General features: G+C 30.5%; 1 long non-coding RNA gene across 1 annotated transcript in view; it reads left to right on the forward strand.

Moving 5' to 3' along the window:
• Positions 1-7500, forward strand: part of LOC137631810 (uncharacterized) — a 104363-nt gene that overhangs the window by 1845 nt on the left and 95018 nt on the right. The window contains exon 2 of the long non-coding RNA XR_011041948.1: positions 5268-5315. This is a non-coding gene — a long non-coding RNA (uncharacterized lncRNA). The remainder of the gene's footprint in view (positions 1-5267; positions 5316-7500) is intronic.

Here is a 7500-nt window from a genome sequence, read left to right on the forward strand (position 1 = left end):
TTTTATTACTGTCTTGAAGAATGAGATTATGTTAGACAAGAATGAATATTAGGTAGGGTACAGCTATACATTCTTTAGACCTATGCGACAATAGGCGTAGGAGATGACGATGGTGTTCCATAATTTTATTATTATTGATAAGAGTTTTGTATGGTTTTGATTTCATTCAGATTGTTTATATAAATTTTGTGAGCTTTCGGGTAGCGAATATTTTTCAAAGATAAAGTATTTATAAATGGTATTTATCCCCACTTCACTTACTACAAAATAATGGATTAAAATATACCATTCTTATGTCTTTGATTTATGAAGCTCGGTGTTCGCCGGTGGTTGCATAAAGCAGTTCTCACTTGTACTGTACTGTTACCTTCAGTAGGTTACTTCATAATATCTCGATCAATATGCAGTGACTTTCATCTCCCCAGTGTTCCACATACATACACACACCTATTCAGATTTTATAGATTGTACGTTCGTATATTTTTATAAATCATGTGACAGCCGTGATCAAAGTTCTTTGATGAAATATGTTTATAATATCAAGTAGACATTTTACACGAGTAATTTCTTTTATAATATTTTCATTCATTCATAATACACACACACACACACACACCAACCATCAGCCGTTACTAATCCGCTGTAGAACAAAGACCTCTGTTTGTGGCCTTTCTATGTCAGTTTACACAGGCAAAATTAATTTTCTTACACTAGTCAATCCATCGTCTTACCTTCCTTCCCCTGCTTCTTTTGCAATCTCCAGGGACATATTCTGTTATGTTTAATGTCCATATGTCATTCTCCTGCCCATGTCCTGTTATTTTCTTACATATTAGAATATTCACTACTTTAGTTTGCTCTCGTATTCGCGTTGTTCTTTTTCTGACTCCTAGTGTTTTTCCCATCATTATTCTTTCCATAGTTCTTTGAGTTGTTACTAGCCTTTAGTAAGGGTACTCATACCACTTTCACATCATATCACGGGATCTCATTTATAATCCCATAACCCCTTGTTCATTTTTCGTCCTTGCGCCTTAAATCACTTTCATGTGTAGGCCGAACCCTGAACGTGTTTTTATCTTCACCGTTCATCTATTTTCGACCTTGAAAGAATCTTCGATATACTTAATCGGACTTCTATATATATATATATATATATATATATATATATATATATATATAGGTGTATATATATATATATATATATACTGTATATATATATATATATATATATTGTGTATGTATGCATAAATTTATATACTGTAGGCCTACATATATGTATGTTTCGGTATATATGAAAATATTTACATACATTTCATATATGTATATATATGATATATATAAGATATATATATAATGTATATATATATATATATATATATATATATATATATCCCTTTCTGAGTTGGGACCATTAACACGGTGAAAGGGTTTAGCTATCGCCATGATCAGCAAAGCTGTACTAATGAGGGTCATCTATAAATGGAAATGTTGGGTTCGCTAATCTTGACAAGATCCTATATTTCGTTTGAATATGTAGTCTACATCACTATTATCATCAGCAGCATTGCTAATCCACTGCATTGCAAAAAGCTCAGACATGGCTTGTATTTATGTCTGGTTTTTGGCCAATTATCATCCCCACACTGGCCAGTGGGGAATGGTGATGGTGGGAGACTTTGGTTTGATCGCTCACTGCAAACCAAGATAATATGGGTGGCCCTGACTACTATAGATTTCCTGATCATAACAATACATAAACCCTTTCACCACGTTAAGGTATCCCCACTCAGAAAGAGATAGTATATATACAACTATTTCCCAATGTTGATACACATTTTGGATATGCTTAAAGCACTTTTGTTGTTAAACGGATACAAACCTTCATCCCTTAATAGGGAGTACGAGTTCAGCAAAACTGGAAACTTTGGTCGTCAGAACTTCATAACGAGGTGTCGATAGTTACAAGCTGATAATGAGGAAGCCCTTCTTCCCTGCCAGGTCTCTGTGTACCCACACTTCCACTTCCACTGCCGAGGTGTATAGAAATACCCTTGGTGTGACTAAGCTTGGCTAATTCTTTTAGTCTGGCCGTTGGTGTGGAAAGTTCATGAGCAAGAGATCAGTGGATTCCCATTCATTGTGCCCTTCTTGTAGAGATCATAACTGTAAGGAGTCATTGCCCTGAAAAGAATGTAAATCATGACCATCTTCGCAGTTGCTTGAGTACGCCAAGAGAAGGAAAATAAGGCTAAGCGAGATCCTTCACTTTTGAAGTCTTAGTCTTCCACAAAGTCAAAAAGATCCACTAAACCTTTCCTTCCTTTTTCTGGTACTCTGGCTTTTGAATCCTCTCATTTACCCTTCCCCTTCATGATGACTGAGAAAGACGGGATCTGGAATTAACCTTTGCTCAAGCTTTGACGGAGCTGGCTGTATCTGCTTTCCCTTAAAGAAGTTGGTAGTCTCCTGATAGTCTGGAGTGAGCCTTATCTTTCTATTTGTATATCCGGCAAGAGACGACGTTTTTAGGACATTTTGAGCATCATTAGGGTTAGAGGTCATCCTGTTAGCGGAGAAGCTTATGCTAGCCGTAGGTACCGCCACACCTAGAGCTTCTTGATCCGCCACTCCTTCTCCTGTAATCCCTACAGAGAAGGAGGCTGATGTGACTCCCAAGATCCTCACTTTCTGCAGTTATTTTTCCTTCAGCTCAAGGAGCACTTTTCATTAGTATGAGTAGCAAATTCCTTTGGCCTCCCTCTCCACCAAGTCCAATGCCTTCAATATCATGCTTTATGAATACGAGCAGTTCACTCCTTCAGTGTAAGAACCTACAGTACTTTTTAAGGGGATCTGCCTCTGCAGTGAAGGTTGTTTTACCTTCCTCCTCCAAAGATTTTCATTCTAAACCTATATATATATATATATATATATATATATATATATATATATATATGTATATATATATGTGTGTGTGTGTGTGAGTATGTATATATTGTATATACATACACACACACACACACACATATATATATATATATATATATATATATATATATATATATATATATATATATGTATATGTATATATATATATATGTGTGTGTGTGTGTGTGTGTGTGAGTATGTCTATATTGAGAATCTGAAATATTTTCATGTGCTTATCTCTAGCACATCTTTCTTCCTTAATTTAACAAAACTTCAAATGCTATAAGAAAATACTATGCATTGCATTGTCCACCCCACCCTATTCCCCATTGAAAGATGAAAGAAACACTCCAAAATCTTTTCGAATATAAGATCCTTCAATAAAGGCCAGAATCTATTGGGAAGGAAGGGGAAACGTGGAGGAGGTTTGATGATTCCATCTTCGGTATGGGATGGAAGGAGGAAGGTGAAGAGAACGGGGATTAGATCATTAAGGACGCGCGAAAAGATATCTCTCTCCTTTTCATCGGAGCCATATCCGGCCCCATCCGGGTGGCATCCCATTATACCCTGCCTGGGTCAGGTTGAATGGTGTCATTCATTTCTCCCGCCGAGAAAGATAAAAAAGGGGCGAGGGAACTTCTTTAGTCTCTTTGGCCGTCCTGCCATACTATCTGTCTGAGTATAATGTTCGAAATGGGCATAGGATTGAGATATTAACTTTGGTGACATATTACTAATTAAATTTAAGTACAGGTTTATTATGTTGATTACGATTTTTGTGTTGCAAATTCGTAATGGGATATGTAGTAATGTGCTTATTTTTTTTTATAAGTTAAGTGGTATCTTAGTATCGTAGTAGCTTCTTCCCCCTTTATCACGTACCGTTTTAATATCCAAGAGTTGGTGCATAAAGGACTTGGGTTACTCGTCTTTCCTACTCTATGGCCTAGTTAATTTTTGAATTGACAGACCAGGATTTTAAATTCATTCATGACCTTGTATGTTTTCTGGTTTACGCACACAGACACACACACACACACATATATATATATATATATATATATATATATATTTATATATATATATGTATATATATTGTCTATATATATATATATATATATATATATATGTATATACATATATATATATATATATATATATGAATATACAGTATATACGTTTATTAAATATGTATATTCATGTATATGTGTGTATGCATATACAGTATATATATACATATATATATACATATACATATATATATATATATACATATACATATATATACATATATATACTGTATACATATATATATGTATAAATATATACACACATACATACATACATACATACATACACACATATGTACATATATGCTTGTGTATGACATTTCTTTATATCTTAAAATTGTTGTTTTTGATTCTGCACTTGTTGGTAAAATAATATAGATATTTTGATGCTTTTTATATAATGATTTAAACTACTGAAAATAGTGCGCTCAGATAGTTACCCAAGAAGTGTTAGTAATGGCACTAACCTGGAGAAATTTAAGTTCTATAAATATTGTATTGTGCTTCTTGGTTCTTTTGGACTAAATCCTCTCTGATCATATCGTTCTATTAGGATGCACTGTATCATGATGAATATATCTAATTTATTCAAAAGAGACATAGCTTCAAAGCTATGATGTTCATGGAACACTAGTGTATGCGACCAGTCAAAAATGACGGCCGAATATTTAGATATATACACACACATGCACACCCCTCTCACCAGGGTATGACTACTACTCTCCTCCTACCAGAGGTGACGGGGAAAGCTAAGCCGGACAGCTAAGTTATATACATACATATATATATATATATTGTATATATATGTATATATATATGTGTATATGTTGTGTATATGTATTGTATGTATATGTATTATATATATATATATATATGTATTATATATGTATATATATTGTATATATATATATATATATATATATATATATATATATATATATATGTATATATATGTATATATGTATATATATATATATTGTATATGTATGTATATTATATATATATATATATATATATATATATATATATATATGTATATATATATATATATATATATATATATATATATATATATATATATATATATATATATATATATATATATATATATATATATATATGTAAATAACCAGACACTTGTTCTTTATTTTTAAAGGGAGATATCTTTTTGCTAGTGAGGTTTTCATTCAGTCTTAGATATTCCCGGTCCATTCTTACAGAAATTTAAAAGAAATGTTTTTAATAGTGTCTCTTTTATTTTAGGGCTACAGCAAAAAGCCAGCAAGATCCGACTTGGCACCGTGAAGATATGTGAGTATTGCAATGTTTCTCGTTTTGTTCCGGTTTTGGGACTAACGTTGTTGTTTTGATAATTTATCTTCTGTTAAAACTTTGTAGGTTTACGTATATATATATATATATATATATATATATATATATAAATATATATATATATATACATGTATGTATATATATATATATATATATATATATATATATATATATATATATATATATATATATATACATATATGTATATATATATATATATATATATATTTATATATATATATATATATACATATATGTATATATATATATATATATTTATATATATATATATATATATGTATGTATATATATATATATATATATATAAATATATATATATATATATACATATATGTATATATATATATATATATATATATATATATTTCATCTATTTATCTATCTATACTATATATATATATATATATATATATATATATATATATATATATATATATATATATATATATATATAATTTTTTTAAGGGAATCCATAGGGTTTGATATACAACTTTTCAATGCGTAAATCTTTCTTGAATTGATTACTTAATACTGTTATTTGTTTAATCGTATCAATTTTTTGAAATTTTATTTTAATGTTTAAGTTTTGTTTGTTTATATTTATAATTTTGTTTATTCTATATTTGTATATATTTTAAATTTTAATTTTATATGGTAAATGTAACATAATTGCGATATTTTACAAAGAATTTGTCATTTTCAAAAATTCCACTCAAGTCCGTTACCTGGGTTTAAAATAAGATTAATATGATTTATTTTAGGATAGCATTAGAGTTCAGGTAGGTCCCATCCATCCTTTCATTGAACTTGGCTAAAAGGAAAAGATACTTTATTCTATTTTTATTTTAAAGGATAATGGAACAAATTCAGATTCTATAGAAGAAAGTCAAGGGCACAGGAAGCTCGAAAATTAGTGACCAGCTAAAAAGGAGAAAGGTTTCTTAAAGTTAGAAAGATTTTCTGTAACTGGGTTAAAGAGTGGAACGAAAAAGGTAGATACATAAAAATTCTAAGAAAAATGTATTTAACATAAGGCATTGGGACTTTCTTAGTTTTTTTTCAGATATATATATATATATATATACTATATATATATATATATATATATATATATATATATATTGTTTTACCATAATATTAAAAGTCCTTGTTCATAAGAGTTCCTTAACACTAAATAATATTTTATTTACATTGCACCGATGTCACCAGCATTACCTATAAAATCATTGATTCTTGTTATTTTGTGGCAGTTCATCGTACACTGGCGTTAGTAACAAGGTTGAAAGCTCACGAAGAGTCCAATTCTCACCTCTGTTTAAAGAGATAATACCAGGTATCTCGCACTTGCTTGAATTTGCCATTCTTCCGCTCATTTTTATTTCAAACTGTGAAATTGCAAATGGCAGGTCTTTTGTAGGAAGCAGAACAGAAAACAAAATAATCTGCAGTCTTATTTTTGCAAAACTTCTATATTTCACAACAATATGTGAATATTTTTCTCTTCTACTGTTACTGTAAAAACATTCAAAGGACAATGATATGTGATTAATTTTTTTCGTTTCTACTGTAGCAGTAAAAGTATTCAAAGTGCGCCTCAAAACTTCTGAAGCGTCCATTTGGCAGACAATTCAGTATTTTCAAACCATATGTGCAATTATCCATTGATATAGAAATTGGTCATAACAGCAGCTACTTACCTTTTAGACTAAAATAAAAAGTAAAAGTCGTAGGGAAAAAATGTGTACAAATTACGCATGGCTGGTGATAAAATATTAATGTTTTGATTTAAATACCCACACAAGAAATCTCCACCCACCAAAATTTAAATAATTGAATTGTTACGTAAGGGATATTTGTTAGGTTGGCAAAAAATTATATGTAAGCTACAGTATAGTCACTTCTTAGTAAATGCATCCATTACAGTTTACAAATAAAAACGGCTATGCCTCAGACCTTGTAATTAGCTGGAGTATTACGAGTCCTTAAAACCTATCATCATATTATAGATTTCTCTTTCTGTGAGTTTTACATAAAGAGATATGGTACATGTGACTTCCTCTTGTTCCCATGCAATCCATCTGTTTTCAAGGGGTTTTCAGTCTGGCCTGGAGGTCACTTGGACTTTTCAATCTTTGGCTTCTTG

This window comes from Palaemon carinicauda, chromosome 40 (assembly GCF_036898095.1).
Source record: "Palaemon carinicauda isolate YSFRI2023 chromosome 40, ASM3689809v2, whole genome shotgun sequence".
In the NCBI taxonomy this organism is placed as follows: Eukaryota; Metazoa; Arthropoda; class Malacostraca; order Decapoda; family Palaemonidae; genus Palaemon; species Palaemon carinicauda.